At 40.2% G+C, this 20,994-nt stretch overlaps 2 long non-coding RNA genes across 2 annotated transcripts in view; one reads left to right on the forward strand and one right to left on the reverse strand.

Moving 5' to 3' along the window:
- Nucleotides 1-1,853: 1,853 nt before the first annotated feature.
- LOC141136801 (uncharacterized) overlaps nt 1,854-20,994 on the reverse strand; it is a 41,320-nt gene continuing 22,179 nt past the window's right edge. The window contains exons 2-3 of the long non-coding RNA XR_012243681.1: nt 9,918-9,971; nt 1,854-1,975 (exon numbers count right to left, since the gene is read on the reverse strand). This is a non-coding gene — a long non-coding RNA (uncharacterized lncRNA). The remainder of the gene's footprint in view (nt 1,976-9,917; nt 9,972-20,994) is intronic.
- The window catches only part of LOC141136695 (uncharacterized), a 40,643-nt gene continuing 28,878 nt past the window's right edge, over nt 9,230-20,994 (forward strand). The window contains exons 1-2 of the long non-coding RNA XR_012243680.1: nt 9,230-9,665; nt 9,811-9,925. This is a non-coding gene — a long non-coding RNA (uncharacterized lncRNA). The remainder of the gene's footprint in view (nt 9,666-9,810; nt 9,926-20,994) is intronic.

A 20,994-nucleotide genomic window follows, 5' to 3' on the forward strand; every position in this document is an offset into this window, starting at 1 on the left:
CGGAGTCAACCCGTCTGGGGTCTCCTCCTGTGTTAGTCTCCTGCCGAAAGGGGAGAAATGTCACGGACCTGGCCGGGACGGAGGCTGTTGGAGAGGACTGTATGCAAGCCTGTTGCCCACCGATTATGGGCCCTAGCATTTGGGGGAATGGTGCTCTCTGTGAGCTGTATGCCTGGGGACCCTGGGGTTGATGTTACTATGGATTCAGCTCCATGTCCCCCCCAAAACACACAGACTCTGGAACCCTTTATATGCCATATTAGAATGGTGACTGATTTATACCATTGGGACTCGTACTGTTAAATGCTAATGTCATCAATTCTGCTATAATGTGTTTAGTGTGGCTCTAAGAGTCTTTTCACCCATTGTTGTTTATGTTAATTGAGAGAGCTGATCACATTAGCCACCAGCACTGGCTAATAGACGAATGGTCTGGGCTGAGGAGGGGGGAGATTGTTGTTTGTATTGTTAGTTGTAATTAGCTCCAGCTATTGTGTTTATATTAATGTGTGAAGCTCGGTGCCTACAAGTCTGTCATCTGGTCTGGGTAAATTTTGTAGTAAATTAGCTCATGTTAATTAGGTTAGCTTTGAGTCATCCCTGCTGTATAAAGGTCTGTGAAATCTCAAAATAAAAAAAAACAGTTCTGATGTACTCCAAGACTGGTGTTGTCTAGTTCTTGGGGTTCCTATAGCCAGATCCATTGGACTCGTGTTCCAGAACTTAGGAAGCGGTATATGACGGAAGCACTCAAGCGGAGTGTGGGGCGTTCCGTGACATGTACCACTTTGTGTTGGTTTATCACATAAAATCCCAAAAATATTCATTAACGTTTCTGATTGTAATATGACAAAATGTGGAAAATTTCAAGGTGTGTGGATACTTTTTCAAGGCACTATAGGTGTTTGGGGCTGGTTGATGCAACTCCTCTTTCCCCCAGCTGCATCCAGGGGAGGATGTGCGTGATAGAGCTGCTGATTTAGGCCTGTCTGCCCAGAAGGGGCCTGGGAAGTGGTGAGGCCTGGTGCTGTTGATCTTCACTGGAGGCAGATTGGAGTTCCATGGAGGCGGGTTGACTCTCCTGCATAAGATGAAAGTTCCTGCTAATGGTGATTTCTAAAGAATCCAATCATGGGGGTATTGGTCCCAATTTAAAGGCTCTTTCCCCTGTGATTTGATGTGATGCAATGCATTAAGTACTGGAGTTTTGCTTTAATTCTGAGTATATGCAACCCTAACCCTCTCACACATTTGACTGTGAGTAAAAAATAAATTAAACAAAACTCTTTTTTGTTTTATCTAAAAGTGACTGGCACCCATCTTTCTACATGTCCCACTATACCTATGAGACAGGGGGACCTTACCCTGAGGTGAAATGCTAGCCCACCCTGTCTCTAGTGGTTCTCTCATGCCTCTGGGGGTCAGGCGGTGCTACACCTACATAATTCCATGTAAGCATCATTCTGTGCTATGATATTGTGAAATACAGGAAGTGGGTTAACTGAAGCTGGCCCTATTTAATCCAAATGAACAGCTCCATCTAGTGGTCGAGAGGACTTACTGTGTTGGACAACACCAGACTGACTGTGGGGTATTGCAGCAAAAGCATTTTTTTTTTCATTTTTTTTTTTTTAACATGGAGCTCTGCTTTTAGCACAGGATAAAAAAAAGTAAAACGGGAAAGTCATACTAAAAAACAAATACATTGGATGTCGTACTGAAAATGAAATATTTATGAATAATAAAAAAGATTCATAAATAAAAGACAGACAATGGATTTAAATCAAATGGCTTTAAAAAAAAAACACAGTAGTTTAACCGCTTCAGCTCCGGAAGGTTCACCCACTTTGCGATTCTGCACTGCATTGCTTTAACGGACAATTACACAGTCGTGCAAAACTGTTGTTCTTTTTTTCCACAAATAGAGCTTTCTTTTGGTGGTATATGATCACCTCTGTAGTTTTTATTTTTTGCGCTATAAACAAAAAAAGACCGAAAATTTTGTAAAAAAAAAACAATATGTTTTACATTCTGCTATATTACTTATCCAATAAAAAAAAAATGGAAAAAATCGAATTTCTTCATCAATTTAGGCCAAGTTAAAAGGAAAAAAAATTTCATAAGTAAGGGTAAGGAAACACGGAAAAAGACGTAATACAAACAAAGGTCACAAGGTGGCAGCATAATCCAAAATAATTAATTAGAAAACAGCATTGGCTATGTTTCTACTGTTATTATTATTATTATACAGGATTTATATAGCGCCGACAGTTTACACAGCGCTTTACAACATTAGGGCAGACAGTACAATACAAATTACAATTACTGTTCTACAAGTCATGTCAATATTTTTTTATTGCATATTGCATATTTATTGCAGCCTCAGCACGGAAGCAGAATGTGCTGCCTTTATATCCAACAACCCTGGAGCTTAATTGTCATCCAGTGATCTGCTGAACCTACCTACCTCAGGGCTGCTGTTAGAAATCACGGGGCCCCATACAGCCTACCTGACATTAGTCCCTTTCTCTGCAATCTCAGCTGCACAGATAAATGAATAGATAATGCTCTGAAGCTTTCTGCTCATTCACAAACTGAAGCATAATAAACACAGTTTACAATGCTTAATTGATGAATGGACACATAAGTGATTGGTACCAATTGCTCACTGTGTTCATTCAGGAAAGAAAGGGGCCAGTAAATGACATATTTACTGGCCCCTTCCCCCCCCGCTCTCCATCCTGAAACATCCCCCCCCCCCCCGTGTGCCCGTAGAAGCTCCAGAGAGGAGAGGAGGGAATCCAGCAGCACTGCGGGGGAAAGGGGCACATGGAGGGGCACGGACAGCATATGGAAGGGGCACACATGCTAGGACCAATCCCTCTGCAGTGCGGCTGGAGGGAGAAAGAGGAGAAGAAGCTGGCAGTGCTGCGGGGGGAAGCAGAAGAGGGTTGGTGTCTGCAATAAGACAGTACAGCCAGATCTCCTGCTCAGCAGGTGTCCGGACCCCCCTTTTGAACTGATGGGGCCTGGGCCCAGTACAGGAGGACTGGCTGTACTGCCTTATCAGCGGCCCTGACCTACCTACTTACCTTATCCAACTGAATGTTTGAATGCAGAAGACCACACACACTACAGACTATCCATTATAGGACAAATCAAGCTTTGTTTACTAAAATGAAATCTGAATATTTGTATCCATTATTTGTTTTTTGTTTTACATATAATTTAAATCCATGGAAACCTAAGGGTGTTTGTAGACATTATAAAAGACTGGGGACTATGGCAAATGAATTAATTTAACAGCAATAAAAAAAAATTAAATTTATAAGCAGAACATTTACTGGATGGATATCCATATTTTATGTAACCAAAGAAAAAAAAGCTCCAAACTTTAATCGCAAGTGAATACAGGAAGTGGTCGGGGGATGATGAGATATACATATGTACATATAGAATATATGTATGTTCTGTAACCAGAAAAACAAGCTCTAAACTTTGACTGTAAGTGATTGCAGGAAGTAACAAAGAGGTCAGGTGATGATATATAGATCTCTGTCTATAGTCCTATCTTCACATACACATGAGAGCATAGTGTACAAGCACAGATACCTAAGCCATGGATTTCATCATCACATGTATTGTGTCTGGAGCTATTCTAATAGGTATGCAGTATTATAAATGAGATATGTGATTTTTGTAGCATGGATAAGAGGGGCTCTGGGTTGTAATATCCATGGATATTCATATGTTGAAGAAATGTAGATCTATCTGATATATTACTTATTACTAATGTTGCCATTTTATCTGCAGGAGGACTTCAAGGGCAGTCTGTAAACCAGACATCGGTGCCTCAGATCATTATTGAAGGAGAATCTCTATTGCTGGAATGCACATATAAAATTTCAGGCAGTCCTTATCTTTTTTGGTATGTTTCGTATCCGGGTCAAGCTCCTACCATGCTGCTTAGTGATATAACACGGAAGAGTGATAAAGGATTTACAGGAACACATGAGCCAAAGAAATTTTCTTATAACATGACAAAAAAACAGGTTGAAGTCACTGACTCTGGAATGTATTACTGCGCAGTGAGTGACACAGTGAATAAAACCCACAGCTCACCTGTCTCAAAACCCACAGTGCCTACATACCACATACAGAATCATACTTATGTCATTTTACAACATGCAAACTTTCAATTTTAAATATGTAAATCAATGCAACAATATACAGCATGTACTGACTCTACTGCTTGGTGCAAGAACATTAATTCATTTATTATTTGGTCACAGTTTAAAGCGGATCTTCCATGTATCTGAGCACCACAAACCAAAAACACAATTAATTTTAGATATTTAAAGTAAACTCCCCCATCCATCCATGTCTCCATGCTTTATTTTGTTGAGAAATCACTTTGATAAACAACCCCCTAGCATTTCTGGCTATGACCATCTTGATTAATGGTGACCGATTCATGCAGCGCTTACTTCCTGGAATACAATAACAGTCCTGCTTGGTCCCTGAAGAAGGGGGCACATTCCAAAAGTTTGTCCTGAAAAATTGGGTTTTAGTGTAAATAAAAAAAAGGTATCACGGAGAGTACTCAATTGTTTCTGTAACAAGATAGCGTCAGGGATCTTGTACAGCAAATTCTCATTTCTGTGCAGCAGTTGCTCATTCTTGTGTGCATGTCCAGGATCATGAGCATAGAAGTCTAACTAGACATGCAAGGACTAGGCTTCTATGCTCACAATCCTGAACTTATGCATAGGAGCGAGCACCTGCTAATCGGAAATGAGCATTTGCTGTACAAGATTCCTGACCGATATTTGTCTTGCAACTCCCTCCTCGTTAGCTTACCTTTACATAGGCTATCCCCTCTTCAGTCTGTCATGAAGACTCATCCACCTTACCAATCATTATGTGTCTTCTACTCCTCTCTGTCATTCCCCTAACATTCTATGGGACTCCCTACCCCAATCTGTCCGACTATCTCCTTCTGTAAAGAAAGGAATTTGCCTTTGTTAGCCGATAAAACACTGTTGACACTGTCTGTTGATCCCATCCCCATATACATATAGTAAGAACAATTTCCTCAGAGAAGTGGGACTTTAAATGGATCACAGACAGAGAGAGTATAGAAAAATAATTGGATTTTTTTTACATGAATGGACAACTCATGGTGAAAAACACAATACAAAGCATTGGATAAAACCAAGACATATACATGAAAAACACAGAATTAAAAGACCAACTATGAACCAAAGCCCAGAAGCTGTCAGGAAGACAGACCCTCCAACGCGTTTCGAAAAACACCCATGGTTTTTATCTTCTTCAGGGACTAAACCGAGCTTATTATTTTCAAAGTTGTAAGTTGGATCGCTGCTAGGAGCGTTTCACCAACACGAATGCAATAATTCAATTAGGAAAAAAAGGTGGGTCAGGGGGAGGATACCCAACCGTCACAGGCACCTGTAAATCAGACTACCACACACCCAAGAAGGGGGAATGTTTGCCCAAAGGATATGCTGCAGTGAGCAGGGAAGAACTTAAATCGCCAGGAATGTCTGAAAATTCATTCAGGAGTTTGAGCATTTGTGTGCCAAAACAGATCCAAGAAAAATCAGCCAGATTTAGGCATGATCTGACTGTCCGTGTCCTAATTGTGTCTAGTAGCTGGAAGGGCCACAGTGGAGGAAAAGGTATCACCTACACCAGGGGTGTCCAAACTTTTTTCAAAGATGGCCAGATTTCATGAAGTGAACATGCGTGAGGGCCGACCATTTTACCTGACTTTTTTTGAACCATTAAAATTAAATGCAAATTAAATATTTTATGTAAAGTTTATTGCAAACGGAATACTATTCATTTCGTAACACTGATGACAATATATGATGATATATAATATATATATATCTTCTCTTCTCAGGGTAACGATGAGCTCAGGCGTGTCATGTTTAAAAAAAAAAAAAGATATATATATATATATATCTCCTTCTCTTCTTTAGCCTCTGACCAATCCCCAAGCGCCTCTTGGGGTAAGGATGAGCTTGAGTGTTTGTTATTTTTTAAATAATAATTTTTTCTTTAGCCAGCCAAATCCACAAGTGCCTCTCACTGACTGAAAGGAAACGCGTTCCGGTTTGATGTGGCCCCCACTTGGAATTTACATATATATCAATCTGTGGCCCCCAAGCTCGAGCGTGTTTTTTTTTTTTTGCTGTGAATATATCTATCTTCTTTAGCTGAACAAATCCCAGAGCTCCGGGCTCATTGTTAGGATGAGCCAGTCCGGGGGGTGTGTGGTTGGGCGTGTTCAGAAGTCGATGTACCCGAGCCCGCAAGGAAGCTGACAGCGCGCAGCTCCACCGCCAATCACAGGCACTGTGCAATCCGCAGATTCAGAGATCGGGAATAGTCACAATGCCTGTGATTGGCTCTGTGCGCTGTCAGCTTCATAGCGGCTCTGGCACATCGGCTTCTGAACACGCCCAACCACACACCCCCCGGACTGGCTCATCCTAACAATGAGCACGGAACTCAGGGATTTGTTCAGCTAAAGAAGATAGATATATTCACAGCAAAAAAACATAACACGCTCAAGCTTGGGGGCCACAGATGGATATATATGTAAATTCCAAGTGACGGGCCACATCAAATCGGAACGTGGGCCGCAAATGGCCTGCGGGCTGGATGTTGGACATGCCTGACCTACACTGAAGGATCTGTAATGATCTTACTCCTGAGATTTGTTTGGCATGGCTCATGTTGTCAGTCAAACGACTACTCTGTCCCCTTTAAGAGGGTCCCTTAAAACCCTTCTCTTCAGAGAAGCCTATCCCTGCACTAGCGCCCCTGCACCTCTGGTCACATGCAGTACTGCATACACCAGCGCCCCTATACCTCTAGCCACATACAGTACTGCATACACCAGCGCCCCCCACACCTCTGGCCACATACAGTACTGCATACACCAGCGCCCCCACACCTCTGGCCCATACATTACTGCATACACCAGCGCCCCCACACCTCTGGCCACATACAGTACTGCATACACCAGCAGTGGTTGTGGAACGAATTATCTGACTCACTTTGATATACGAGTGCTTTGAATTACAAGCATGCTTCTGGAACTAATTATGCTTGTAATCCAAGGTATTACTTTTATTTTCTCCATCAGCTCATCCCCCACAGTTATTACCTTTTGTATCACTTGACCCTCGCTCTTAGATTGTAAGCTTTAAAGAGCAGGGCCCTCTATTTCTTCCTGTATTGAATTGTATTGTAACTTTGCTATCTGCCACCATGTCATAAAGTGCTGTGCAAACTGTTGGTGCTATTTAAATCCTGTATAATAATAATAATAATAATAATAATAATAATAATAATAATAATACATAGTAAGAATGTGTTTGACCACTAGATGGAGCCCTTGAGAATATTAATGGGCACAACTTGTAATACTTAAGTTGGCCACTGGATAGAGCTCCTGCATGATGCTTTATGTCATTATAAATAATGATGTTGAATATTTAATCAAATCCAGGTTAAACACTTGATAATGTGACCTCAGTCTCCCTGTGTCCATTTATCTAATAAACCAAGCTGCACTAGTATAGATATCCGCAGGCAGTCAGCAATAAGGAGTGAAGCATGCAAATTTTTAAAAAAATGTACAAATAAATGCAGCACCAAAACAGGTGCATCAAATAAAAATGACCAGTATATCAGATAAAGAAACCGATATGTCCAATAGACATCTGTAAAATGAAAATCTGCGTAACCTCAAAAATGATATACTAGATCAATTCGTCAAAGTCCCATAACATGATTGATAAAGAAATAGTTAATTTAAAACACCAATGTGCATCAGATGATCCAATGAATAAATGGAGTGTTCCTCCAGCAGAAAAGCCCTCCCCAACCAGTAAGTATCACCCTCACCACATTCTATACCTTGCACGCTTAATAGGAAAGCAGTGGTTGCTGTGCCAAAGCGATCTCTGATCCACTTTATTTGATGAGCGCATACTGTGAATTTGTTTTAATGTCACTGAAAATCTTTTCAAAATTATTGTTGGCTGAACAAAAAATCTCTGCAAGACATGCCAATATTAGGAGTTGTAGGTAGACAGTACTGCACCCAAACTGTCCTTTTCCCATTACAGCAAAGGATGAAAATCTGCTACCTTAAAGCAGTGATGTTTTATTTTCAAAATTATTGTTGATTGAACAAAAAAAGTCTACAAGGCATGTTCTATATTAAAGTTGTACATAGACAGCACTGCACCCAATCTTTCAATTGCAACCGGGTCTTCATGATTGTCTAAAGGGGCAGCTTGGCAAACATTTTACACCTCTGTTATTCACCCTTCATCCATCTTGTCTAATAGTGAGCACTAGATTTAGCAGCTCTCTGGTGTGCACTAGGTTCAGCAGCTCTTTGGTGTGCACTAGGCTCAGCAGCTCTTTGGTGTGCACTAGGCTCAGCAGCTCTTTGGTGTGCACTAGGCTCAGCAGCTCTTTGGTGTGCACTAGGTTCAGCAGCTCTTTGGTGAGCACTAAATTCAGCAGCTCTTTGGTGAGCACTAGGTTCAGCAGCTCTTTGGTGTGCACTAAGTTCAGCAGCTCTTTGGTGTGCACCAGGTTCAGCAGCTCTTTGGTGTGCACTAGGTTCAGCAGCTCTTTGGTGTGCACTAGGTTCAGCAGCTCTTTGGTGTGCACCAGGTTCAGCAGCTCTTTGGTGTGCACTAGCTTCTGCAGCTCCTTGGTGTGCACTAAGTTCAGCAGCTCTTTGGTGAGCACTAGGTTCAGCAGCTCTTTGGTGTGCACTAGGTTCAGCAGCTCTTTGGTGTGCACTAGGTTCAGCAGCTCTTTGGTGTGCACTAGGTTCAGTAGCTATGTGGTGTGCACTAGGTTCAGCAGCTCTTTGGTGTGCTCTAGGTTCAACAGCACTTTGGACACAGCCATGCTTGTTCAGCATCACAACATTTCCAGTCAATTGGCATATTGCATTTACCTATGACAGCCCTACACAACGAGAAAGGCTCAGGTAGGGTACAGCCTCAGTAAAGGAAGCTAAATGTGCTGTCTTACATACAAATCCCTGGAGCCTAATCATCATCCAGTGATTTACTGAATCTATCTACCTACTTACCTTACCTGACTGAATGTTAGTGTGCAGAGGGCCACACACACACTACAGACTGTCTATTATCAAAGCAATCAAGATTTGGTTACTAAATGCAAATCTGAATATTTGTGTAAATTTTAATAAATGTATACATTTAGTATAAGGCTAGGTAACTTATTAATTGAAACAAATTATATTTCATGGAAAACGAAGTATATTTGTAGACATTATAGAAGATTGGGGACTATGGCAAATGGATAATTTATCAGAAATAAAAAAAAAAAAACAATGTTATATTTACAAGGTGAACATTTTACTGGATGAATATATGTATTTTCCTTAACCAGAAAAACAAGCTCTAAACTTTGACTGTAAGTGATTGCAGGAAGTAACAAAGAGGTCAGGTGATGATATATAGATCTCTGTCTATAGTCCTATCTTCACATACACATGAGAGCATAGTGTACAAGCACAGATACCTAAGCCATGGATTTCATCATCACATGTATTGTGTCTGGAGCTATTCTAATAGGTATGCAGTATTATAAATGAAACATGATTTCTGTAGCTGGATAAGAGAGGCTCTGGGTTGTGGTTTCCTTGGATATTCATATGTTAAACAAATGTAGATCTATTTGATATATTACTTATTAATAATGTTGTCATTTTATCTGCAGGAGGACTTCAAGGGCAGTCTGTAAACCAGACATCGGTACCTCAGATCATTAATGAAGGAAACTCTCTATTGCTGGAATGCACATATAAAATTTCAGGCACTTCTTACCCTTTTTGGTATGTCTTGTATCCAGGTCGAGCCCCCACCATGCTGCTTAGTGACCTAACACAGAAAAACCATAAAGGATTTATAGGATTACATGATTCGAAGAAAATGTCTTATACTATGAGCAAAAATCAAGTTGAAGTCACTGACTCTGGAGTGTATTACTGCGCAGTGAGTGACACAGTGAATAAAACCCACAGCTCACCTGTCTCAAAACCCACAATGTCTGTATAACACATATAGGCATATAGAATCACACTTATGTTGTATATATTTTATATATGAAAAAGTAATGCAACGATGTACAGCTTGTACTGACTTCACCGCTTGAAGCAAATAGCACATTACTGCATCTATTATTTAGTCTCCAGTTTAATAGATGTGTGAAATAAAACTTTAGGTAATTACATTTTTTTGGGGAAATAGATACAAAATTATACTGATATGCAACATAAAAAAAATGAGGAAAGTTAGACAACAGAGAACAATAAGAAATAGATAATTAGGCTTGGTTCAGATTTGCGTGTGTTTGTGCATTTACATTGTGGTTAGGGCAACTCCTTCATTTCAATGGGCTGCCTTACCCATTAGTAAGTGTGGGGGAAGAACTCCCCAACCCTTTTTTGTAATCGCACTGTACCATTTGGTAGACATGTGCAGGATGAAAAAATTTGTTTAGTTTAGTTTTGTTTCGATTCGTTATTTAACTAAATTCACTTTGTTAAATTTGTTGCATTCGTTACATTCGTTTTCGGGATTCGTTTAGTTTCATATTCGAAAAAATTTTACCCGTATTCAAAAAAATTCAACCGCATTCGAAAAAATTTGACCGAATTTGAAAAAGTAAACTATATAACCATTTTGCGAAATTCGTATAGAATGAAAGTGAGTTTGAATAGAATAGAAAATAATAGAAAAGAATAGCATAGAAAAACATAAGACAGAATAGAAAAAAATATAATATATTCTATTCTAATCTTTTCTATTCGAATTCAAATTCATTCTGTACCAAATTCCAATTTCGGAAGATGGTTTTATATATATATATATATATATATATATATATATATATATATATATATATATATATATATATATATATATATATATATATATTTTTTTTTTTTTTTTTCTATTCTGTTCTATTGTTTTTTCTATTCTAGTCTTTTCTATTAGAATTCGATTTCATTCTATTTCTATATAATCATTTTCCGAAATTCGAATTTCGTATAGAATAAATTCACATTCAAATAAAAAAGATTAGAATATAATAGAAAATAATGGAAAAGAATAGCATAGAAAAATAATAGACCAGCATAGAAAAAATATTATATATATATATATATATATATATATATATATATAACATCTTCCGAAATTCGAATTTCATGTAGACTGAGATCAAATTTGAATAGAAAAGATTGGAATATAATAGAAAATAATAGGACAGAATAGCATAGAAAAACAATAGAATAGAATAAAATATATTTTATTCTATTCTGTTCTATTGTTTTTCTAGTCTATTCTTTTCTATTCTAATCTTTTCTATTCAAATTTATTATATACGAAATTCGAATTTCAGAAGCAATCTTCCGAAATTCGAATTTTTAGAATGAATTCAAATTTGAGTAGAATAGTTTAGATTAGAATAGAAAAGAATAGCATAGAAAAACAGTGGAACACAATAGAAAAAAATATTATATATATAATAATATTTTTTTTCTATTCTGTTTTGGATAGAAAAGATTAGAATAGAAAATAATAGAACAGAATAGACTAGAAAAATAATAGAACAGAATAGAATAAAATATAATATATGTATATATTATATTTTATTCTATTCTGTTCTATTGTTTTCTGTGCTATTCTATTCTAATCTTTTCTGTCCAAATTTGATTTCAGTCTACATGAAATTCGAATTTCGGAAGATGTTATCTATATATATGTATAATATTTTTTTCTATTCTGTTCCATTGTTTTTCTATGCTATTCTTTTCTATTCTATTCTAAACTTTTCTACTCAAATTTGAATTCATTCTATACGAAATTCGAATTTCGGAAGATGGCTTCCGAATATCGAATTTCGTATAGAATGAATTCAAATTTGAATAGAAAAGATTAGAATAGAAAATAATAGAAAAGCATAGACTAGAAAAACAATAGAACAGAACAGAATATAATATAATATAATATAATATATATATGAATATATATATATGAATATATATATATATATATATATATATATATATATATATATATATATATATATATATATATATATATATATATATATATTATATTTTTTCTATGCTGGTCTATTGTTTTTCTATGCTATTCTTTTCTATTATTTTCTATTTTATTCTAATCTTTTCTATTCAAATTCGAATTCATTCTATACAAAATTCAAATTTCACAAGCCATCTTCCAAAATTCGAATTTCGCATAGAATGAATTCAAATTCATATGGAAAAGTTTAGAATAGAATAGAAAAGAATAGCATAGAAAAACAATGGAACAGAATAGAAAAACATATTATACATATATATATATAAAACATCTTCCGAAATTCGAATTTCATATAGACTGAGATCAAATTTGAATAGAAAAAATTAGAATAGAATAGAAAATGATAGAAAAGAATAGCATAGAAAAACAATAGAACAGAATAGAAAAAAATATAATATATATATATTATATTTTATTCTGTTCTATTGTTTTTCTAGTCTATTATTTTCTATTCTAATCTTTTCTATTCAAATTCGAATTCATTCCATATGTAATTCGAACTTCAGAAGCCATGTTCCGAAATTCGAATTTCATATAGAATGAATTCGAATTTGAATAGAAAAGACTTATAGAATAGAAAATAATAGAAAAGAAAAGCATAGAAAAACAACAGAACAGAATATTAAAAAAATATTATAATATATAATAATATAATAATTTATATATATATATATATATATATATATATATATATATATATATATATATATATATATATATTCTATTGCATTCTATTATATTGTATTTTTTAGAAAATCGTTCTCTATTTTTTTCAATTTCGAATCGAATTTGTTTTCGAATTTGATCGTTTTTTTTTTTCGGATTCGTTTAAATTTGTTACTTTTGTAATTTGGAAATTCGAATGCATACAAATTTCCGAATAATGAAAAATTTGTCCGAATTTCGATTCAGAACGAAACGAAATGCACGTCTACCATTTGGTGTACATGAAAACATGCTGCGGGTGTCAATGTGTGGGGGTACCATTAAGAATTATTTGCACCCTCGTGCGCTGTGTTTCTCTGTGCGTTTAATAACGTGTGTTCTCCAGTGTTCACTAGAGATGTGAACCTAGTCGTAAGAAATGTAGCTTAGCAGCCTGAGTATCCTCTCCTGGCTGACATCCTCTTTCCCCCGCCATTGCTGCATTTATCCTATAGAAGGCATAAGGCGCGGGATGTCCGGACAGAGGGCGAGAAATGCGAGACGTACTTTTCAAGTTAACAAGCTGGTGATTTAGTGCTAAGATGCAGGGCGGTCCTGGCAACCAATCACTTGCCTGGTAACATGAAAAGCATGTCCCGCATGTCCAGCCCTCTGTCCAAACATCCTGTGCCTTCTGGCTTCTACCTTCTGTGTAAGGTAAGATCGATTGGAGGAGTGTTGTGAGGGGGAAATGTAATGTAAGGGAAGGGGCATTCATATAAAGGGGACTGGATTGCAAGGAAGGAAGGGGCGCTGGAAAGGGCACCAGTATACAAAAAAAGGGGGGCTGTAAAGGGAACTGAGATGAAAGTAAGATGGGGGCTGTGAAGGGAACTGAGATAAAAGTAAGAGGGGGGCTGTGAAGGGAACTGAGATGAAAGTAAGATGGGGGCTGTGAAGGGAACTGAGATAAAAGTAAGAGGGGGGGCTGTGAAGGGAACTGCGATGAAAGTAAGAGGGGGGCTGTGAAGGGAACTGAGATGAAAGTAAGATGGGGGCTGTGAAGGGAACTGAGATAAAAGTAAGAGGGGGGGCTGTGAAGGGAACTGAGATGAAAGTAAGATGGGGGCTGTGAAGGGAACTGAGATAAAAGTAAGAGGGGGGGCTGTGAAGGGAACTGAGATGAAAGTAAGAGGGGGGCTGTGAAGGGAACTGAGATAAAAGTAAGCAGGGGGCAGTGAAGGGAACTGAGATAAAAGTAAGAGGGGGGCTGTGAAGGGAACTGAGATAAAGGTAAGAAGGGGGATATGAAGGGAACTGAGATAAAAGTAAGAGGGGGCTGTGAAGGGAACTGAGATAAAAGTAAGAGGGGGCTGTGAAGGGAACTGAGATAAAAGTAAGAGGGGGTGTGAAGGGAACTGAGATAAAAGTAAGAGGGGGGCTGTGAAGGGAACTGAGATCAAAGTAAGGGAACTGAAATAAAAGTAAGAAGGGAGCTGTGAAGGGAACTGAAATGAAAGTAAGGGAACTGAAATAAAAGTAGGAGGGGGGCTGTGAAGGGAACTGAGATGAAAGTAAGAGGGGGGGGCTGTGAAGGGAACTGAGATGAAAGTAAGAGGGGGAGCTGTGAAGGGAACTGAGATGAAAGTAAGAGGGGGCTGTGAAGGGAACTGAGCTAAAAGTAAGAGGGGGGCTGTGAAGGGAACTGAGATAAAAGTAAGAGGGGGCTGTGAAGGAACTGAGATGAAAGTAAGAAGGGGGCTGTGAAGGGAACTGAGATGAAATTAAGAGGGGGGCTATGAAGGGAACTAAGATAAAAGTAAGAGGGGGGTGTGAAGGGAACTGAGATGAAATTAAGAGGGGGGCTGTGAAGGGAACTGAGGTAAAAGTAAGAGGTGGGCTGTGAAGGGAACTGACATAGAGGTAAGAGGGGGGCTGTGAAGGGAACTGAGATGAAAGTAAGAGGGGGGCTGTGAAGGAAACTGAGATAAAAGTAAGAGGGGGCTGTGAAGGGAACTGAGCTAAAAGTAAGAGGGGGGCTGTGAAGGGAACTGAGATAAAAGTAAGAGGGGGCTGTGAAGGGAACTGAGCTAAAAGTAAGAGGGGGGCTGTGAAGGGAACTGAGATAAAAGTAAGAGGGGGCTGTGAAGGGAACTGAGATGAAAGTAAGAGGGAGCTGTGAAGGGAACTGAGATACAAGTAAGGGAGTGGGAGAGCTTTGAAGGAGACTGAGATGATAGTAAGGGGGCTGTAAAGGGGACTAGGGTGCAAGGAAGGGGAGTTGTGAAGGGGACTGGGGTACAAGTAAGGAAGAGGGGCTGTGAAGGGGACCAGTATACAAAAAAGGGGGTGGGGCTGTGAAGAGGACTGGGATACAAGGAAGGGGAGTTGTGAAAAGGACTGAGATGAAAGTAGGGGGGCTATAAAGATGACTGGGGTGCAAGGAAGGGGACTGTAAAGTAGTCTGGGATGCAAGGAATAGGGTCATGAAGGAGCCTGGGGTACAAATGTACAAATAAGGAAAGGTGGCTTTGAAGGGGATCAGTGTACAAAAAAAGGGGGATGGGTGGGCTGTAAAGGGGACTGATATAAAAGTAAGGGGGGTTGTAAAGTGGACTGGGGTGCAAACAAGGGGGGGTTGTGAACGGTACTGGGTTACCAAGAGGGGGGCTGTGAAGGGGACTGAGATGCAAGTAAGAGGGCTGTAGAGGGGACTGAGGTGCAAGGATGGGGGGCTGTGAAGGGAACCAGGATTCAAATAAGGGGGGGGTGAAGGAGACTGGGATGCAAGGAAAGGGGCTGAGGACAGTGATGTAAAGGGTGGAGGTCTGTAATGAAAGGTGGGGGGCTGTGATATGAAGGGCGACAAAGGACATTTAAAGAAGTAAAGAAGGCACTGTGATGTAAAGGGGGGGATTTGCATGCAAAGGTGGGCTGTGATGTAAAGCAAGCACTGTAATGCAAAGAATGGGCTGTATTGTAAAGAGGGTCTGTATTGTAAAGGGGGGAGCTCTGATGTAAAGGGGGGTTTCTGCAATGTAAAAAGGGGGTGGTGTGATGTAAAGAGGGGCATTGTAATGTAAGAGGGGGCTGTATTATAAAGGGGGTTCTGTGATGTAAATTGGGGTTTCTGCAATGTAAAAAGGGGGGGGGGGCTGTGAAGGGAAGGACTGATGACACTGATGTAAAGGGGAAACTGTAATATAAGGGGGTGGGGCTGTGATGTGAAGAAGCCGTGTCACAGCACAAACATGAGACTCGGACCTGGTCCAGAACATAATTTATTCCTATAGGGTACCATGGCTTCTTTATGTACACAATCCAAGTTCAGCTGAAAGTTCTTATTTTTATGTTGGGGAACTGTACACTCTTTACTTCAAGTGCAGATAAAGCAACCTTCAGTTGTTCAGTAGTCTGATAAAAGTCTTTACAGTACCTTATTTGCGACCTTCATTTCTACCTTGCCATCATCAATAGGAATTAACTTAAAGTGTTTGTAAAGGAATTTAAAAAAAAGTAAAAATGTCATACTTACCTGCTCTGTGCAATTATTCTTTTCTGGTCCCCTGCCGAGGGTGCTCTGGGCCCCTCCCCTTCACCGAGTGCCCCCATACTGAGCCAGCTCTCTGTGCCCATTAGCCACAGAAAGCGCCAATGGCTCCTGTCACTGAGGAAGGAGAGACCCAGGAGAGCCGCTGCTCTTGTGCTCTTGTGCTCTTGTCACTGGATCGAGGTCGGGCTAAAAAAATCGATTTGATGAAAATTTGAATTGATCACCTAAAAACTCCTGCCCGCAGCTCCTCAGGACCGGCGCGGTGTTAGTGCCGGTCCTGGGGAGCTGCAGGCAGGAGTTTTTAGGCGAGGCCAGGGTTTCTGCCTAGTCTGCGCCGTCCACCCTCGTGGACTAGGCCGAAGCCGCGGCCTCACCTAAAAACTCCTGCCCGCAGCTCCTCAGGACCGGCGCAGTGTCTTTGCCGGTCATAGTGAAAAAAAATATATAAAAAAATCGATTTGCTGAAAATTTGAATCGATTTGACCTCTCAACTCGTTTCAAGATTTCAATCGAATTTTTTCCCCAGCCCTAGTATCCAGTCCATACATGATGTAATAAGATCAAACTATCATTCAAAATCAAAATCAAGGTTACTTGTGCCTTTTATCCATGCTTGTAAACAAATTGAAAGTGCAGGTGCTCCACTCAGTGCTCCCCTATGTTATGTTAATGCACTCACCAGAGAGCACTCCCCTCAAGGGGTATTACACCTTCACAGCCAAACTGCTGTATTATAGGACACAGATCCTGTTTATTCTTGCTTCCTTATGTAATCGGCCCCCAACTCAATGTATGCAATATATACAAAGAGAAATGACAATTCATAGTGCAATAAGGTTTAAACTCCTTTTATTTTATGTGAAACATATAGCAATGCACTTATATTGTGTTTAAAATCAATGAACAGTAAAAACAGGGAAGTTCAGGACTCTCATGTGTTCCACAGACCAAACAGGAAGTGACGCAATGACGCTGAAGCTTCGTCCTACATCAGCACGATGTCACCAGGAGCGGCCACAGACTGGGGTAAAGAGACAATTACAGTGGCTTTTTACCATGTGATCAGCTGTGTCCAATCACAGCTGATCACAGTGTAAACAGGATTTGCCAGTTATCATCAGTCATCTCCCCACGCTGACAGCATGTGAGGAGAGGAGAGCCAGTAAGCGGCAATCCACACAGGGGACATCTACACTGATATCAGGGCGCCCATAATTTATAGCCGTCAGTGCCCATCAGTGGCACCTATCAGTGCTGTATATCAGTGCAGCCTCATCAGTGCCTCCTCATCAGTGCCCATCAGTGCCACCTATCAGTGCCCATCAGTGCAGCCTCATCAGCGCACATCAGTGAAAGAGAAAAATTACTTATTTACAAAAACAGAAACTAAGAAAATCTTATTTTTTTTTAATTTTTGGTCTTTTTTTCTTTGTTTAGCAAAAAATAAAAAACCCAGTGATGATTAAATACCACCAAAAGAAAGCTCCATCTAGCTAAAAAAAAAATGATCAAAATTTTGTTGGTACAGTGTTGCATGACTGCGCAATTGTCATTCAAAGTGTAACAACGCTGAAAGCTGAAAATTGGCCTGGGCGGGAAGGGGGTGAAAGTGCCCAGTTAGTAAGCGGTTAATACATTTTTCTTTTAAAGTTTGAGGTTTTGAAGGAGTTGACCCTTAGATGGTTTGCACATCTTGTCTGAACATACATCATCCACTATTATCCAGCCTAGATCAAGTCTTTGTGCATATGGGATGTTGTCAGGACAGTTAAACTGATGATGCACCTTATGTACTCGGAGAATGTCTCTTCCAACCAAAACTAAGATATCAGCACTCATGTCCATAACAGGAATTTGATCAGCCAAATGCCTTTAGTGGGGATGGTATTATGCAGCTTCTGGAGTAGGAATCTTCTCCCTGTTGCCGGGTAACCGATCGTATTCAGTTAATGACAAGGGTATGTGCATATTTCCCTTGATCGAAAAGACAATGTATACATTAGCCCTTTTATCAAAAGTCTCTACGCAAACCAGAACAAGTCTTGAGAGTATATGGTGTCGCATTGTCCTTTTATGCCGAAGATCTCAAAGAATTTTGGTTCAACCACAGATCTCTTCCTGTGTACATCTTTTATGGCGGCCAGTCTGGTAGCTCTCTCTGGTTGCCCCTCTGGGTATATCTTGGCTAGACATACTTTGGCACAACATTTGGAATGGGAGCCTTCCCCGCAGACTTCAGTACATGAAGAGGAAACGGTTGTTGCAGTTGAAACATGACTTTGTGGCTCCTCACCATGGTTTGAGGCAGGGCTGGCTGTGAGTACCTGGATGCTGTGGATCATTACGTGGGGTAGAATGGATAACTGCAAAATGTTTGTCACTGTTGCATTCTGTGCACCTGAAATTAACCTTACATTCTTTAGCAAAATGGTCTGAGAAGGCACAACACCTATAGCATATCCCAAATTTCCGGAGAAGTTCTTTGCACTCTTGCAAAGTCTTTGCCTTAAGCCCACAACATTTTTTAAGAGGGTGAGTTTTTTGTTAATTGGGCACTGACAATTGGGATCTTTACCTCTACTACCATTTTGATCAGTAGATTGTGAGTGATTGTGGCAGATGGTCTTTTTAACAGATACTGTTCTCCTTAGGTTTCTATGTTTAGCTGCTGTATTGTCATACTTGACGATGTTAAGGCTGGCAAAGTGGGTTAAAAAAAGCTGAAGATGAAAGTCCAGGATTGATCACTGATGAAGTTGCAAAAATACAAGAATCGAGGGAAGGATACATTATTATCTCTTTTGTTTTTTGAGCCCTGTGCTACCCATTTCTTTGCAGGCTGTATGGCAGCTTTGACATGACCAGATTTACGCCATGAGCAGTGGCCAAATAGATTATTCCTGGCAGACAGGATCTGCCTTCGCCAACTCTAGCTCAATCAAGAGGTCACTCAGTTTTGAAACTTGTTATGATCCTTGTTTTTTTTTTTTTGGAAAGGTTTGAGGACTCTTATGCCGCGTACACACGGTCGGACTTTTCGTCTACAAAAGTCCGACAGCCTGTCCGACAGACTTCCGACGTACCTTCGGCGGACTTGCGGCAGACTTTCTAACGAACGGACTTGCACACACACGACCACACAAAAGTACGACAGCCTAGTACGCGGTGACGTACACCAAGTCCGACGAGACTATAAAACGGAAGTTCAATAGCCCGTACGACACCCTTTGGGCTCCTTTCTGCTAATCTCGTGTTTATCTCGTGTTAGTAGAAGTTTGGTGAGAGACGATTCGCGCTTGTGAGACTCGTATTTTTCAGTTCGTTTTAAACTGTTGTTCAGTCTGTGCTTGTGAGGTTTGTATCTGCTTTTCAGTGCGTTTGGTCAGTTGGCATTGAGAAATCTTTGTTTTATTGGCCGCTCGTTCCTGATTTTCAGGTCGTTCTTCACAGGCCTTGCTGTTCTTCAGTGCGTTCTGTTTAGTGCGTTCTGACCAGCCGACCGTTTTGAAGCCATGTTACCTGTACGTACTCGTCGTAGAGCTCGTGCATTGTATGTGCTTGGTGCTGTAGTTTATTCTTCAGCCCAAGACCAGTCCATGAACAGGGCGAGGAGGAAGTTCATGGACCAAGAATTGGTTGCTTCAGCGTGACCAGTTCTGTCACATGCCTTTGCTCCGTGAGATCCGTGAGAATAATCCTGAGGATTTCAGGAACTTTCTCCGGATGACGGACCCCGTTTTTGACCGTTTGTTGGCTTTGCTGACCCCCTATATCAGCAGGCAGGATACCTGCATGAGGCAAGCCATCACTCCGGAGCAGAGGCTGGTCGCTACCTTGCGGTATTTGGCCACAGGGAGAAGCCTGCAGGACCTTAAGTTCTCGACAGGCATCTCCCCCCAGGCTCTGGGGATCATTATCCCAGAGACCTGTTCTGCCATCATACAGGTCCTGCAGAAGGACTATATTAAGGTAAGATATTTTTCTTTTATTAGCATCACATGTTCTTTTATGTAATCTTTGATAATGTGATGTATTTCTTGCTTCAAACACTACTTACCATCATTGCAATATAGTGTGAATGTCCCTTTTTATCCTCACACATGCTGGAATTTTTTACTGTTATTTTTTGTCATGCATGTATATTTTCCTTCAATAACCTTCCAGCATGAAGTGATGGGAACATATCCACCTAGTCTACTCATTTGGAATGTATTTTGTTTGAGTGTATTTAGTGTGCTGCTAATGAGCAATTATCTAGATTTCACAACCCCCCCACCCCCCCACCCCCCCACCACCTAAACTCACTCCAAATAGTGTGCTGCTAATGAGCAATTATCTAGATTTCACAACCCCCCCCCCCCCCCCCCCACCCCCCCCCCACCACCTAAACTCACTCCAAATAGTGTGCTGCTAATGAGCAATTATCTAGATTTCACAACCCCCCCCACCCCCCCCCACCACCTAAACTCACTCCAAATAGTGTGCTGCTAATGAGCAATTATCTAGATTTCACAACCCCCCCACCCCCCCCACCACCACCTAAACTCACTCCAAATAGTGTGCTGCTAATGAGCAATTATCTAGATTTCACAA

The sequence above is a fragment of the Aquarana catesbeiana genome, linkage group LG01 (genome assembly GCF_042186555.1).
Source record: "Aquarana catesbeiana isolate 2022-GZ linkage group LG01, ASM4218655v1, whole genome shotgun sequence".
In the NCBI taxonomy this organism is placed as follows: domain Eukaryota; kingdom Metazoa; phylum Chordata; class Amphibia; order Anura; family Ranidae; genus Aquarana; species Aquarana catesbeiana.